At 37.5% G+C, this 16,451-nt stretch overlaps 1 pseudogene; it reads right to left on the bottom strand.

The window, feature by feature from the left end:
• Positions 1-2,871: 2,871 nt before the first annotated feature.
• On the bottom strand, positions 2,872-3,081 carry LOC150063143 (large ribosomal subunit protein eL38 pseudogene; annotated as a pseudogene).
• Between the last annotated feature and the right edge of the window lie 13,370 nt (positions 3,082-16,451).

Here is a 16,451-nt window from a genome sequence, read left to right as displayed (position 1 = left end):
GGATTACATGTGTGATCCACCACATCCAGCCCTCATCTTTCCTCTATATTTCTATATTTTTACGTTTTCACTACTATGTGTGTGTATGTGTGTGTGTGTGTGGCCTAAGTACTCAAGGCTTCACTCTACTTCCTGAGCCACAGCTTAACTTCCAGCATCCATTTCTCATTAATAAAAGATAAGTCTCACATATTTTCCTCCCTAGGGTGGCTTTGAATTGAAATTCTCAGATCTCAGCCTCTTGAGTAGCTTGTATTACTGGCATGAGCCACCAGTACTCGGCTTTATTCATGCTTTTTTATTTAACTCATTATTCCTAATTCTGTGACATTTCCCTCATTTGTCCCATCAGTTTTATTTCCTCTTCAGAGTACTTGTGTCTGGTTCACTTTGGATCCCACATCAAGCAAAAAATTAATTAATTAATTAATACACTCTACATTAGGCTATAGATATCACCATGGTTCATAAGATATTTGAGGAAAATTATGCATTAATTAACCACTGGAAAACCAGAAGTGGTGCTGTGGTTCAAGGAGTAGGGCAGTAATCTTGAGCTGAAGAGCTCAGGGGCAATGCCCAGTCCCAGAGTTCAAGCCCAGCGACCAACAAAGAGAAACAAACAAACAAAAAGCAAAAAAAATGCTTAATATGATGATATGTAGGCACATATATTTGTGTTTTGGAACAAGGGTACTTCAAAGATTCCTAACTTAATAATTAGGTATCTTAAATTGTTTTTACTGAAAAAGTAAGTCTTAACCCTGTAATTTTCAACAGATCTATGACATCTAAACCCCAATTTAAACTCTTCATTTCTTTGGCTTCCCTTCATTCATGAATGCTGCTAAGCTACGTAAAGAGCATCAAAGAAAATCTTACTGGTGAGGTCCTTTTAAATAAAATATAGCTATTTCTATTTTCCCCCTTATGGTTTATCTCATGTTGTTACTGTTTCTGATTTTGATGTCTGATATGTTGTATATATGCATATTTGTTTATTTGAAGTAGGGAAGGGAAGGGGGAAAACAAGATGATTGAGAGGGGAGGGGAAAGGCAAAGTGGGAGAAAAACATGGGAAGGGTTACCAATGTTCAAGAAGTAATATTCCCACTACCTGACAAATATAACTGTAACCCTTCTATATATCACCCTGACAATAAAGTACAATAAAATAAAAAAGAATGTAATGTGCAATTTAAATAGTTACTCAAAACATATTGGTCCATGATCTTAAATGTTTCCTTCTCCAGAGAAAGAGGACTGTGTATAGGAACATTTTTGGGGGGCGAAGGGGATGAGGATAGACATAGGGTTTTGAACTCAGAATCACACTCATTCCATTTCTCTTCTCATCCTCTATCACTACCATGTCTCTCATCTCTGCTTCTTGCTGACTCTAGAAACAGAGTCTTCTGGATTTTTATGCATAGGTTGGTCTGGATCCATCAGATTTCAGCCTTCTGAGTAGTTAAATTCAAAGGTGTGAGCTTCTACACCTGGCTCAATCACATATTTAGTTTATGTTTAAAACACATGTGTGCTGCATATAGGTCGTTCACATCTGTAATTAGGTGCTCAGGAGCCTGAGATGTGAGAATCATGGTTTGAAACTGGCCCTGGTAGGAAAGTCCTAGAGACTCTATTTCAAACTAACCATTGAAAACATGGAGGTAGAGCTGTAGTTAAATGGTAAACCAGCACCCTTGAGCAAGAAATGCTGAGGGAAATTTCACAGGCTTTGAGGTCAAGCCTTAGTATCAGTTGTTGTTGGTTTGTTGTTGCTGCTATGGTTGTTTTGTAAAGGCTTCTGTAACTCTTTCTGAGATTCTAATTCAGGCTACATCCTGTGAAATTTGGATATAATCAATACAACTTCCCTGGTTTGGATATACATTGAAGGCTTAGTTCTCAGCCTAAAGCACCTTTGGGAGCTGTAGGATGGAGCAGAAGGCTGTTAGGTCTTTAGAAGCCTGCCAACAAAAGAGCAACTAGTATCTCAGCCCCTTTCCCTTTTGACTTTCTCACCACTTTGAAGCACCCTGCTTCTTTCTCACTTGTGTTTTGCTGAAAGCAAGAGCCCCATGTACTATACCTTAAAGACCAATGGCCAACATAAAACCTTTCTTCTCAGTTGATTTATCTCAGGTATTTGTTATAGTAATGAAAGGCTAACACAATCACATTTATTCTTTTTTCTATTATCTTAAATGAGCTTTTTTCCTTTTTTTGAACACAAGGACTGTTCAGTGCACCCATTTAATTTATTTATTTATTTATTTTTGTTAGTTTTGATACTTGAACTTAGGGCCTACTCACTGTCTCTGAGCCACTTTGTGTTCTATGCCAGTGCTCTACCATTTCAATCACCATACCATTTCCTGATTTTGAGTGGTTAATTGGAGATAGGAGTCTCACAGGGACTTTCCTGCCTTTGCTAACTATGAACTCTTATCTTCAGATCTCAGCCACTTTGAATAAGTAGGATTACAGGTGTGAGACACCAATGCTCAATTCACAGTTCCCACTGTAAGGTCATCTATTATCCATGAGTATATTTCTAAAAAGACATGGAAGAATTCTTATGCCAACCTGTAATACTTTATAATACCCATTGACATTGGGTGTTATAACATAATTGTGTTAAACCATAGTTGTGCCAAATTAGGTGAAAAATAGTATCTACATATAATGTTTTTGTGGAATTTTATGCTCAAATATCTTTATCGTGTAGGATATGATTTATCTTTCTTCTTCTTCTTCTTCTTCTTCTTCTTCTTCTTCTTCTTCTTCTTCTTCTTCTTCTTCTTCTTCTTCGTCTTCTTTTTTACTTTTCAAGATTTTAATGTAGAGTTCCAATCTGCGCCTGGTTCATTTTAGCTCCTTTACCTCCCAACATAGAAGCAGAGAGTGTTTCAGCTTCTCAGCCTTCTTCTTGTCTGTGATGTCCAGGGTAGACAGGAATCTGCTGCAGCAGACCATGAACTTCATGCTGTCTTTGTTTGTCTTGATCTTGACAGATTTGGCATCCTACCACCAGGCTATGAGAAAATCTTTGATCTCCTTGATTTTGTGAGGCATGGCAACAGGCAGTGTAAGCCTGAACCCTCTGTGCAAGCCTGGGATCCCCAAACTCCACCAGTTCAAGATTGCCCTGGATTGGCTGGATATATTTCTAATTTCAAAGTATGGAAATGATTCCAAGTTGGTCTAACAAACTGAAGTCGCACAGGTAAAGAGCAGATGCTGTGGGGTTTAGGTAAAGGACTGATGGCTTAAATGCTTGTACATGTGAAATATATTTTATCTCATTAAAAGAGTCAAATGAGTCAGTAATACCTCCAGATTAAAGTAGAATACAACAAATATTCCTAATTCACCAAATTTCATTGATAAAATATTTGAGTTTTATCATATAAGCCCTACCCATTGTTGCTGGGCATTTCATATGGTCTTAGACCAGCATACAATGGGCCTTTCCATTCTCTTCTAGAAAATTCTCTCTCACACAATGCTTCATTAACCCATAATCTTTTTCTGAAGACAGGCAGAGGCCCTTTCTTCTGCATGCTCTGAAGTATAACTGTCATATATTTCTGCAAGCCCAGTCTCTGGATCAGAAACTACAACTGAAAACAAGCCTTGGGAAGTGTTTGAAAGAGGAAAACTACATGCTAATCACTGCAAGTACTGGCAACAGCAACAAGGTACTACAACATACATTTGTAAACAATTTACTTAGCTATTTTTTCCTTCTCTGAATTCCCCATGTGTTAATGAGAAACACTTCAGTGAAGTACTTAATAAACAAGCAATTACCAAACAGGCATTTAAGAGCTTGTTCTATTATTACCTCTAATGTAAAATGATCTAGTGAGGGGTACAAGGAAAATCCCAACATTTATAGGTCATGACAAAGAGGAAGAGATTATTTCCTGCTGTAGTCATTACCTGTTTAGCAGGTGTACATTTCTCTAATGTCACTAATGAAAGATTAATGCAAATAACCCCTTCTCAGAGCTAATGTTAATAAGGGGACAGAATACTGCTCTGACTAATGTGACCAACAAACCATCACTGAGTCATTCACACATGAGCTTGTTAATTTGTTCTGATTAATTTCTCATCATGCAAACTTCATGTGAAGGGAATTGAGAGGGTCCTTTTAGCTCATTTATCTTTGCTTCTGAGTTATTTTCTTTTACTTGGGGAATCAGTTAATCCTACTTGGAGATCCCGCTATGGCTCTTGTTCTCTAAGCCCTGGAGGCAAGCTCTGAACACCACATTAACCCTGGGCACTCTGGGATCTCAGCTCTCCTCTCAAGTCATTTGCCTGTTCTTTCAGCACTGGCCCTGTGATTGACAGTGATGGATGAAATGGTGCTATTTGTTCAGCCTCTCTGGACCCCAATTTCCCTGTTGTTGGTATACAAAGGATTATATAATAACTCAAGGATTTAAAAAAAAAGTTTTTCCTTTCATCATTTGACATGTAACTGTAAGGGTTCTGTACATCACTTTTATAATAACAATTAAAAATTTTAAAAAGCGCTCCCTCTTGTAACCTCCAAGCAATAAGCTTTAATTTACCTTTATCTGTTCAGTACTGTTACTTGAAATCAGTACCTTGCAATCTTGATAAAATGTCTTGCTCATAGCTGGCACTCTACCCCTTGAGTCACACTTCCATTTCTGCCTTTATTCTGGTTAATTAGAGGTAGCATTCTCTCAGAAATGTCTTCCCCAAATGGTTTTGAAACACTATCCTCATATCTCTCATGAGTAGCCCATATTGCAAGCATGATGAACTGGTACATAACTTTGGTTTTATTTCTGATTTCATATTTTATTTTTATCAAAACAATACAAATATAGGTCATAAAATTGAAAAAACAATCCTTTTCTCATTCTGCTTTCTTCATTGCCAAGGATGGGATTAAGTTAATCTTAGAGGAATTAAACTATAGTCCATAAAGAAACCAATGAAGGAAGCTTTCAATAAAGAGAAAAGTAGAAGTGGAAGATGTGATATGGTTAGAATTGGGGACTCATGTCTCTAATTCTAGCCATTTAGTATACTGAGATCTGAATATCACCATTTGAATCCAACCTGGGTAGAAAAATCTGTAAGAATCTCATATCCAATTAAACACACACACACACACACACACACACACACACACACACACACACACACGGAGTAGAGCTGTGTCTCAAATGGTAGAATGGTAATCTTGAGTACAGAAGCACAAGGATATCAACCAGGCCCTGAGTTCAATCCCCAGGATGGCACACACAGACACACACTCACACACCCCACACATTATTTCTCTTTCAGACCTGGTCCATTACTCAAATGTGAGTGATATGTGTGTGTGTGTGTGTGTGTGTGTGTGTGTGTGTGTGTGTGTGTGCAAGATAGACTATAAATATATATGTATATGTAAGAACATTGTGGGAAGATGGAAGCTGTGTGTGTGTGTGTGGCTACTATAGTATACTCAGTTTCCATAAGTCAAGGGGAACTTTAAAATTCTGAAGTACCATTTCAATATTGATAATGTCCTCCACTAATGTAAGTGGAGGATATTGCAGCTGTAATTATATCAGTCACAAGTGGACTAGCTGGTCTTAGCTTGCATTATATATATGAAAGTATAAATGAAATTGTATTTGTGTTTCTGGAGATAGAATAAGAAACGCTTACTTCCTATAAGCAGCACACTACACAACAGGTACTCCTGTAGAGGTCTGAATACAGGTCATTGTCGCTGCCCACTGCAATGACACGTCACTTCAGAGGTGGACTGGGAATGATCACAGACTCAAATCCCTGCAAGCAGAGGTCCTTTATTTGTCTCTCCTTTCTTCTCTCTCTGCCTTTCTCCTCCTCTCCGCCTTTCTCCTTTCTCCCTTCTCCTTTCTCCTCCCTTCCCTGCAAACCCCACACTATTTATATCGTTAAGCAGCCAATCACAGTAAAGGTCATCTGCAAAGCAGCAAACAAACCTGGAAGAAATCTAAGGATCCACTCTATCCACAAGCATGGAAGAAACAAATTAACAAATGCAGAGAAACTTCCTGGTCAGCAAGTACTGACTCATTGGCGAGCTTCCAGGTGCCATCTTAAAATCCTACTTTCTCAGGAGGCTGAAGGCAATGGTCTACAATAGGTCATAATAACAAAGAGGAAAGAAAAGCCAATTCTATTTGGAAAGAAACTGTCCAAGTTTTGAAATAAGATGGTTTGACTTACATCTTATCTGTAGTTTTATACCCCCAGAGAAACAGTGTAGGTATTTTATTACAGTGTGTGGAAATGAGGGAGGGGAAAGGAGAGATGAGGTATATAGGAAAGGGAGAAGAAAGGGAGGAAAGAAGGAAGGAAGGAAAGAAGGAAGGAAGGAAAATATTTGGATTTTTACTTTTTTTAGCTATACTGGAGTTTAAACTCAGTTTTGGGTGCTGTCTATGAGATTTTTTTGCTCAAGGCTAATGTTCTGACACTTTAGAAGCAGCTCTACTTCCAGCTTTTTGTGGTTAATTTGAAATAAGAGTCTTAGGGATTTTTCTAAACTGGCTGACTTTGAACAGCCATCTTCAGATTTCAGCATCTGAGTAGCTAGAATTACAGTCATAAGCCACCAGGACACTGCTTGAGCATTCATACTAAAAATAGAAACTCTGATGGGCTTCTTGTTTGTTTGTTTTTGTTTTTTAGCTCTGTTAATTTGTTGTATCATTTTGAAACTTCAACCACCGATTCTTAAAAAATGGTATTGGGAATATACTTCAGGGAATCATCTCAGAGAAATTCCCAAATATCCAGAAGGGCAGGCCAATCCAGATACAAGCAGCTTTTAGAACCCAAACAGACCTGACCAGAAAAGGATATCCCACTGCCACATTATAATCCATACAGGATGAATAGAGACTGAAGAAAGGATCCTAAAAACAGCCAGGGAGAAGAAAATAATCACCTACAAAGGAAAACCAATCAGAATAACAACACATTTCTCAGCAGAGACCATGCAAGCAAGAAGTGACTGGAAGGATATATGTCAAGCCCTTAAGACAAATAACTACCAACCAAGATACTATACCCGGCTAAGCTCTCATTCATAACTGAGGGAACAATAAAAACCTTCCATTCCAAGGAAAAGTTGCAACATTACATAGCAACCAAACCAGCATTACAGAAAATTCTTAAAGATGTTTTACACATTGAAAACCAATACAAATGGGATACTGACAAAGAAATGGCACCTAAAAATCATACCAGCTAAGTACCGCAAGAACTGTCAAGCCACAGGCCTAATGAAAACTTTTAAAAATCGCAGAAACTAGTAAATATTTTTCAATCCTAATCCTCAATATCAATTAACTTAACTCTCCAATTAAACAGCATACACTGTCTAGTTGGATCAAAAAGCAAGATCTATCATTCTGCTGTCTTCAAGTGACACATCTTGCCCCCCCAAAACAAACATTTTTTGAAAATGAGAGGCTGGAATAAAGTTTATCAAGCTAATGGCCCCCGTAAACAGGCTGGAGTTGGCATCCTCATATCAGATAAAATAGACTTCAAACTAAAATTAGTAAGAAAAGAAAAACAAGGTTATTACATACTAATAAAGAGATATCTTTTCCAGGAGTAAATAACCATCCTAAATATCTACATACCTAATCCCGGAGTACTGAACTTCATCAAGCAAACTTTACTTTCACTAAAACCACACATAGATCGAAACACAGCAATTGTTGATGACTTTAATACATGCCTCTTACCTCTGGACAGATCAACCAGACAAAACTCAACAGAGAAACCTCAGAATTGAACAACTGTGTAAACCAACGAGATCTAACACACATCTGCAGATTATTTCACCCAGCAATATAACAATATACGTATTTTTTCAACAGCACATGGAACATTTTCCAAAGTAGAGCATATTTTACGGCATAAAGCAAACCTGTGCAGATTCAGAAACTCTGAATTTATTCCCTGCATTCTCTCAGACCACAAGGGCATCAAATTAAAACTGAACACCAATCTCCCTTAATAAAATCCTGTAACTTATGGAGATTGAACAACACATTGTTGAATCACCAATGGGTCATCGAGGAGATCAGAACAGAAATACAACAGTTTATGAGATTTAACAAAAAGGAGCACACAAAATACCAGCTCCTTTGGGACAGCAAAGGCAGTACTCAGAGGAAAATTTATATCTCTGAGTGCTTACACTAACAAATTGGAAAAATTGAAAACCAACAATTTAATGATGCGCCTTTAGCTCTTGGAAAAAGAGCAACAAACCAACCCTAATCACAGTAGAAGGAAGCAAATAATTAAAATCAAAGCAGAACTAAATGGATTGGCGTACAAAAGAACTATACAAAGAATCAACAAAACAAGGAGTTGGTTCTTTGAAAAAGTTAACAAAATTGACAGACCCTTAGCAAATCTTACCAAAAAAAGAAGGGAGCACACCCAAATAAACAAAATCACAAATGATAATGGTAATATCATGACAGAAATTATAAAGATCCAGAGCATCATGAGTGAATACTTTTCAAAACTTTGTGCCAACAAATTTGAAAATCTAGAAGAAATGGATGAATTCCTAGCCAATATTAACATATCCACACTGAACCAAGAAGAACTAACCCAACTAAACAGACCTATTTCAAGCACTAAAATAGAAATAGCAATAATAGTCCATCCATACAAGAAAAGCCCAGGCCAAGATGGATTAACACCTGAATTCCATAATGTCTTCAAAGCAGAGCTCACACCAATACTCCTCAAGCTCTTCAACGAAAGTGAAAACGATGGCTGTTTGCCAAACTCATTCTATGAAGCCACTATAACCCTCATCCCAAAAGCAGACAGAGATTCATCAAAGAAAGAGAACTATAGACCCATTTCTTTGATGAATATTGATGCAAAACATCAACTGTCTTCAGTAACTCATCAAAAAATTATATACTATGATCAAACAGGATTCATCACAGGAAGGCAAAGCTGGTTTAACATACGCAAATCAATTAATATAATTCAATACATCAACAGGAACAAGGACAAGAATCATGTGATTGTCTCAATAGATGCAGAAAAGGCATTTGACAAGATCCAACACCTCTTTATGTTAAAAGCTCTGGAGAAATTAGGAATCTATGGAATATTTTTCAGTGTAATATAGGCTGTGTATGTCAAACCCACAGTATTATACATAATGGTAAAAAGCTAACACCATTTCTTTTAAAATCATGAATGAGACAAGGATGCCCACTCTCTCCACTCCTCTTTAACATAGTATTAGAATTCCTAGCCAGAGCAATAAGGCAAGAACAAGCATGAAGGGGGTCCAAATAGGGAAAGAGGAAGTGAAACTTTCTCTCTTTGCTGATGACATGATTCTGTATTTAAAGACCCTATAGACTCCACTCCCAAGCTGACTGAGCTGATTCAAAACGTTGGCAAGGTAGCAGGGTATAAAATAAACGCTCAAAAATTAACTGCCACTCTATATGCCAACAATGAGAGGAACGAGGCAAGAATCAGGAAAGCAACTCGTTTTGCAATACCCTCAAAGAAAATAAAACACCTAGGAATGATCTTAGAATGTAAAGGACCTTTTGATGAAAACTTTAAAATCCTGAAAAAGGAAATGAAAGCAGAACTGAGGAAATGGAAAAACCTCCCATGCTCCCGGATTGGAAGAATCAACATCGTGAAAATGGCAATCTTGCCAAGGGCTATCTACAAATTCAATGAAATAACCATCAATATCCCAATGTCATTCTTTAAAGAAATAGAAGAGGCAATCCAAAATTTCATATGGAATAATAAAAGACCCTGTATGGAAAAACAATTCCTAGCAGAAAGAACAGTGCAGGGGGAATTTCAATACCAATCTTTAGACTCTATTACAGAGCTACAGTGACCAAACACCTTGGTACTAGCACAAGAACAGGCCTGAAGATCAATGAAATAGAACTGAGGGCCCAGATATTAACCCAGAGACCTATGGCCACCTAATCTTTGATAACGGAGCCTAAAAAATAGAATGGACGAGAGCCAGCCTCTTCAATAAGTGTCACTGGCAGAACTGGTTCAGCACCTGCAGAAGAGTAAAGTTGGATCCTTCTTTGTCACCCTGCACTAGAATTAACTCCAAATGGATCAAAGACCTCGATGTAAAAGCAGATACACTTTACAAGAAGGAATTGGAGATACACTAGGTCTCCGTGGCACAGGTTGAAACTTTCTTAATAAGGACCCAGAAACACAACAAATCAGAGAAGGCTGGATAAGTGGGACTGTATTAAACTGAAGAGCTTCTGCACGGCAAAGGACATAGCTAGCAAATTAACTAGAAAACCTACAGAATGGGAGAAGATCTTCACTAACCATACAACTGACAAAAGCCTCATATCTAAAATATATCAACAGCTTACAAAATTGAATCACTCCAAAACTAATCTCCAAAGTAACAACCATCCTATTAAAAGATAGGCCAAAGACTTAAAGAGAGTCTTCTCTGAAGAAGAAAGAAGAATGGCCTATAGACACATGATGAAATGCTCCCATCTCTGGCCATGAAAGAAATGCAAATCACAGCAACACTAAGATTCCACCTCACTCCAGTTAGAATGGCCAGGATCAAGAAATCTAATAACAACAGATGCTAGAGGGAAGGTGGCCAGGAGGGATCACTACTACACTGTACGTGGGAGTGCAAACTCATTCAATCACTATGGAAAGCAGTAGGGCAGTTCTTCAAAAGACTAAAAATAGAGCTCTCCTATGACCCAGCAATTCCACTACTTGGCATTTACCCAACTGTTCAGAAACAAGGGCATACTAAATCCACTAGCAACGTGAAATTTATTTCAGCACTATTTACCATAGCAAAGATATGGAACCAACCCTGATGTCCCTCAGTTGATGAGTGCATCAACAAGATGTGGTATTTATACACAATGGAATTCTGTGCTGCTGTCAGAAAGAATGACATCACCTCATTTGTAAGGAAATGGAAAGACTTGAAAAAATATATTAAGTGAAGTAACCCAGATTCAATAGAACCTAGGCTCAATGGTTTCCCTCATTTGTCATAATCAGTAGAAACCTTAAGCTCTCCTAGCAGAGATTTACAATAGAACAAAACCTAGATACATAAGGCCATATAGTATGACACAACATGAAAGAACCTCTAGGATATAGAAACAAAAGCCATATAACAAGTGATTGTTGTCTTTAATGTACTATGTTAACTCTCATCTCTTTTGTTGTGCCTTGGTTATCTCATATTGTTACAGTATTTTACCTTGTTATCTGATATATTGGGTATATTTGTATTTGGTTATTTGAAATTGGATAGGGAAGGTGGGAAAACAAGATGAGGGGCAAGGGTTGGGGGAGGGAAATGGGGACCAAGACATGAGAGAGTATATCAATGTATGTGAAGTCATGCACCCTCTATCTGGTAAATATTTTGTAACCCTTCTATTAATTACAATGAAAATATATGTAAAAAAGTATCAGGAAATAAAATATTGGATAGGCAGGTAGAATAGTCCTTGGCATGTGCAAGTTGCCAAAAAAAAGTTTTAGTTTTATTGCAGCAAGAGAAAAGATCTTTTTCAGAAATAGAAGAAGCTATGTCAGGAATTTTGTAGGAAAGATCACTGGTGTCTGTGTCTCTGTTTCTGTGTAGAACTGAGCAGCTCTGATCTGTGAGGTGGAGCCAGAAATCAGGTAAGCTGGTCTCAGAACTAAACAGGTATTTCTTTGGATTGCAGGGCTGGGAGGTTAAATTTTCTTGCATGACAGGCTGCAGATTATCTGTCTTTGTGGCAGCTCCTCTTATCAGGCAAACCATGCTCAAGTACTGCCTTTACAGATTTCCTGCCTTATTTGTCAGTGTTTGAAGACAGAGAAATAAAGAAGAAAATTTAGTAGTGAGAAAGCATGTTTAATCAGAACCTTTAATGCAGTGTGTATGTGAATGTGGAACTTGGAAACTTGAGAGAATGGATGGGTTTGGGAGAGGTAGGAGGAATGATGAAAGGATACTTTTGATCAAGATGCATTGAATTCATAAACTCACATGTTGAAATGAACTTACTGCACTACTGAAAAGTTATACAAAGTAACCTTAGAAAAAAATTCTAACACAAATTCTTAGTATTGAGTCTCTAATGAAATGAATCTTTACTTTTTTCCTAAATAGAAATTTTCTATTACTAATAAAACAAAAACCTGTTGCCTGTTGAAGACATATGATTTTATCTACCATTTCTCCCCTCAATTCCTCACATTTCATTTCTCTGTGGCATCCATTTAAAAAATGTTTAAAGGCTGGAATGTCAAGGCCATCCATTCATATTTAAAAGATACTGCTTCTCTAATGAAATAGATATGAGTTCAGGTGTAATGAAAAAAAAAAGAAAAAAAATCTACAGTATAAGGGCGGGGAGTATGGCCTAGTGGAAGTATGCTTGCCTAGTAAGTATGGAGCTCTGGGCTCTATTCCTTTGCACCACATACACAGAAAAAAGCCAGAAATGGTGATGTGGCTGAAGGAGTAGAGCCCTAGCCTTGAGGAAAGCCCAAAGACAGTGCTCAGGTCCTGACTTAAAGCTCCACGACTGGCAAAAAAAAAAATACCTGTAGTGCACTCAAGTGTTCCAAAATATGAACTTCGCATTTTAAAGGTATTGGTTTCTAATTAACTGCCAAATTTCATACTCTATCAGAAACACTGAAGCCAAGCTATAGTTCTTTTTTGTGATAATTGAATACCACAAGTACAAGTAAGATGTACTTTGAAGAAGTACGGATCACGACTAACCCTGATAGATTATTATGTTCTATTAGACAAGAAAATGTGCAAATGATACTTAAGTTGATGGCGGGGAATGCAAAAGGTTTGCAGAGTGCTGTGACCCAAGTACATTTTTCCTGATTTTTTTCTCTAATGGGTCCACATCTTTCTCTGTTTTGAATTTCAGCTTCAATTTTCACTGCACATAGTTTTGACAGGTGTTGACATCTGGATGGCTGTTTTCTAGATCGTTTTCCAACAATTGCTTGCAACTTGGCCTAAAGGGCCAGAAGCTTGGGCAAACTGCTCAGAAACTTTGGGGAGACCAATTCAATTATTACATGGAGAAAAAGAACTAGAATTGGTGTCTGGAAATTTTCTGGAAGTTAAAGACTGGTAACTACTTGATGCATATGTGTTTCCTGATTTGTTCTGATGTGGTAGAAACAGACAAAAGGGCCATAGCGGTAAAAAATCAACATTAAACATCTATTTTATAAAAAATATTTTGCTGGTATCTATCTACTTTTTATATACTCAATGATTTCTAGTTGGAAAGCAATGAGAAACTTTAAAGTTGCTGTTAATTATTTCCATTTCCGTTTCCACACTTACATTCTTCAGAAGCAGTAGCCTTATTTCTTTTTTTAATGTTATTTAAGCATCACAGCAATATAAAAGGTTACCTGAGACAGATCAGATGAAAGGATGCCTCAAATGTCATCAAAATTTCTTGTTATTCAGAATTATATAAGGAAAATTCTCATATGATATAACAAAACAATAAAATAGAATGTGACTGTCTGGAAGCCCCTAGAGTCATACAAACATGTATGAGCCAGAAACGGAGCAAAGAAAGTAGATTCACAAAGGGGATGGAGAAAGTCAGGTTAGACAAATCATCTCTGACTATGTCCAGAATTTAAGGTATATTGAATGGCAGGAAACAGTGACTGGGAAGGAACCCTCACTCCTGAGACCCCAGCAAGCGGTAAATATTTGAGTAGCAATTCAACCAAGTTTTAAGAGCAAGAAGGTTCACAAATGCCTAATGAGGTCAGCAAGAAACCATCAGTTCTGACTATGAGTTTCTCTGTCATGTGATGCTGAAGAACAAGCATTCATGTAGCTCTCTTGGGTGAGGGAGAGATTGTTTCCATTACCCAGTAAACACAATTGTACTTAGTGCTGGGGCAACAATGTCTAGTAATAAAATTTCTCATCTGTTAAATATACATATTTCAGCATCTGCACATGCTGTTGAGCTTCTCCATATCTCTGCTTTGGAATTCCTATGTAAAATAAAGAAAGGAATGTCATTTAACTATGTCTAGTTTGTACAATTTGAGGCAATGAGAAATTCAAACAGCAACACTTCAGTCTCATTTATTCACAGGTAGCAAATAGTGTTTAGTACCAGTCAAAATCACCAACTTCTGAATGTATCCCAAATGGGTATTTCAAAATATCTGTCATTGGAAAATGATGTTCCGCTTAACGTAACACTTGTTGGTCTGAATTTCCAGAGACTGAGAGATGTGGCTGCTATGACAAGAATCATGAGTTTAACTTATCTCCCCTTTGTATCTGTCAGTGTGAAAGTACCCTTCAGCACATGATTTGAAGATACAGGTTGTAGTTATCAGTCTGATACCAGGAAAACCTTTGAAAGTATACATTCATAAAATCACATCATAGTCAGAAGATATATCCATCATGCTTAGGGCTTTTAAAATGTCACAGGAGACACCTACCTTAGCAGCCTGCTCTTCTGACAAATGACAGAACTCATGGGGATTATTTAATTTAGGCTGCTGTTTATTTAACAGCAACAAGGGATATATGGCATGCATTTGGACCTATAAGCATAACAGAAGAAACAATTATTCTGAAAAATTGACAGCTGAAAAATTGATAGCAGATTGAGTAGCCTTTGCTAGGGTACCACAACATCATAATGTCATTTTCATCTGTCTGTAGACTAGGCTTTCTAAACATTGCAAAGAGAAGCACAAATCATCAAAGCCCGTGGCAGTTTCAGGCTACCCACAATAATACTTGCCTTATCGATGAGGAAATAAGGAATCAGTTAATTCAGAGACTGACCCTAAATCACATAAGCAATTTGTGCTAGAGCTTCTATTTGAGTAACATTTGCGATTCTAAGTCATCATGATAAAACTGTTACATGTCCTGAATTTTTTTGTGAGCTGTTCACCAGTCTCATTACATGTAAAAAATAGATCAAAACTAAACTTCCTAAAAGTCAATGCCTCTGCAGTAACCCAAATATATTTTAAGAACAAAATAGGTTACCTTTGAGCCTAAGAATATTTGTCATGCTGTATTTTTGTTCTGAATCATGTAGTTTGTCTTCACATTTTCCTCATTAATCCTTTCAAAGTTCTCCAGAGATACCCAGCAAGCCTGGCACTTTGTAGCTGCACATTCTCTTTAGCCAGTGACTATGTAGCAACCCAGGACCAGAAATAGTCACTCTCTTTGTCTCCACAGTCTTGACCTTGAATTTTAGAATCTAAAATTCCAATCCAATATTAGCATGTACTAGGCATCATACCTAGAGTGTCCTTGCTGCAAATGTAGAGAGAAAAGTAAGAAGACCTAGTTTGCCTTTGGTGTTGAACTTAACCAAGGAGGTATGGAAACAGGCCGGGAGATCTGTGGAGATCTCTGGGAATGGGTACCCTTACCCTCACACAACATGTGATCCATTCTCAACCGTGGTTTCTGTTGTTGCAGTTGTTGAATGGATGAATGAATAAATGGATGAATATCCTAATTCACTGAATCTGCAAGACAAATTCCATTGTCAGGAGAAGGATGAGCAACTTACTACATTAATTATCTTCTTTGCTGAATGACAAATTACCTGCAAACTTTGTTCTTTAGAACAACAAACATTAATTATCTGACAGTTCTTTGGGTTAGGAGCCCAGGCATGTGCTACCTGTGTGTCTCTGTGTCCATATGTATCCCAGGGCTACATCAAGGTGTTAGCAAATACTTCTTCTTCTTTGAAAACTAGAAGATAGGGAAAGATTTTCTTCTGAGCTCATGTAAGTGATTTTTGGCTGGACTTGATTTCTGCATGTTTGTTATACAGTGGCTGGTCAAGTCCTTCACTACACAGGCCTCACCTTGACAGCCAGTAACATGACTTGGAAGCTGGCTTCTGTCAAGGGAAGAACCATGTTCAGTAACATAATCTTTAGAAGGATATTGCCTTAGTTATTTTCTTTGTGTTATAGTTAGGATAAGGGAGAAACTAAAGCCAACCAAACAAGATACAGATGGAAGACATTTCACAAGCTGATAAAGTCAGGGAAAAGAGTCATTGACATCTGGGTTATAGTTTCCATTCCCTTCAATAGAATTGAATATGTTATTTCTGTGCATCCTGTTCTAGCTTTTGCTATCAAGATTGTTTCCTGTCCTTGTAAAATCATATTTTATTTATTTTCCAGCTTCCTATCTCCCTCCCCCCCCCTCTGTCTTCTCTCCTTCCCCCTCTCTGTTCCCCCTCGCTCTTTCCCTCCCTTTTAAGAACACCTCTCAAGGAATTAAAATGTAGGATGACCTTTTCTTATCTCTA

Source organism: Megascapheus bottae, chromosome 5 (assembly GCF_031878675.1).
Source record: "Megascapheus bottae isolate mThoBot1 chromosome 5, mThoBot2.hap1, whole genome shotgun sequence".
NCBI classification, from domain to species: domain Eukaryota; kingdom Metazoa; phylum Chordata; class Mammalia; order Rodentia; family Geomyidae; genus Megascapheus; species Megascapheus bottae.
The sequence above is the reverse complement of the archived record's forward strand: the minus strand, read 5'-3'. Positions and strand labels throughout refer to the sequence as shown.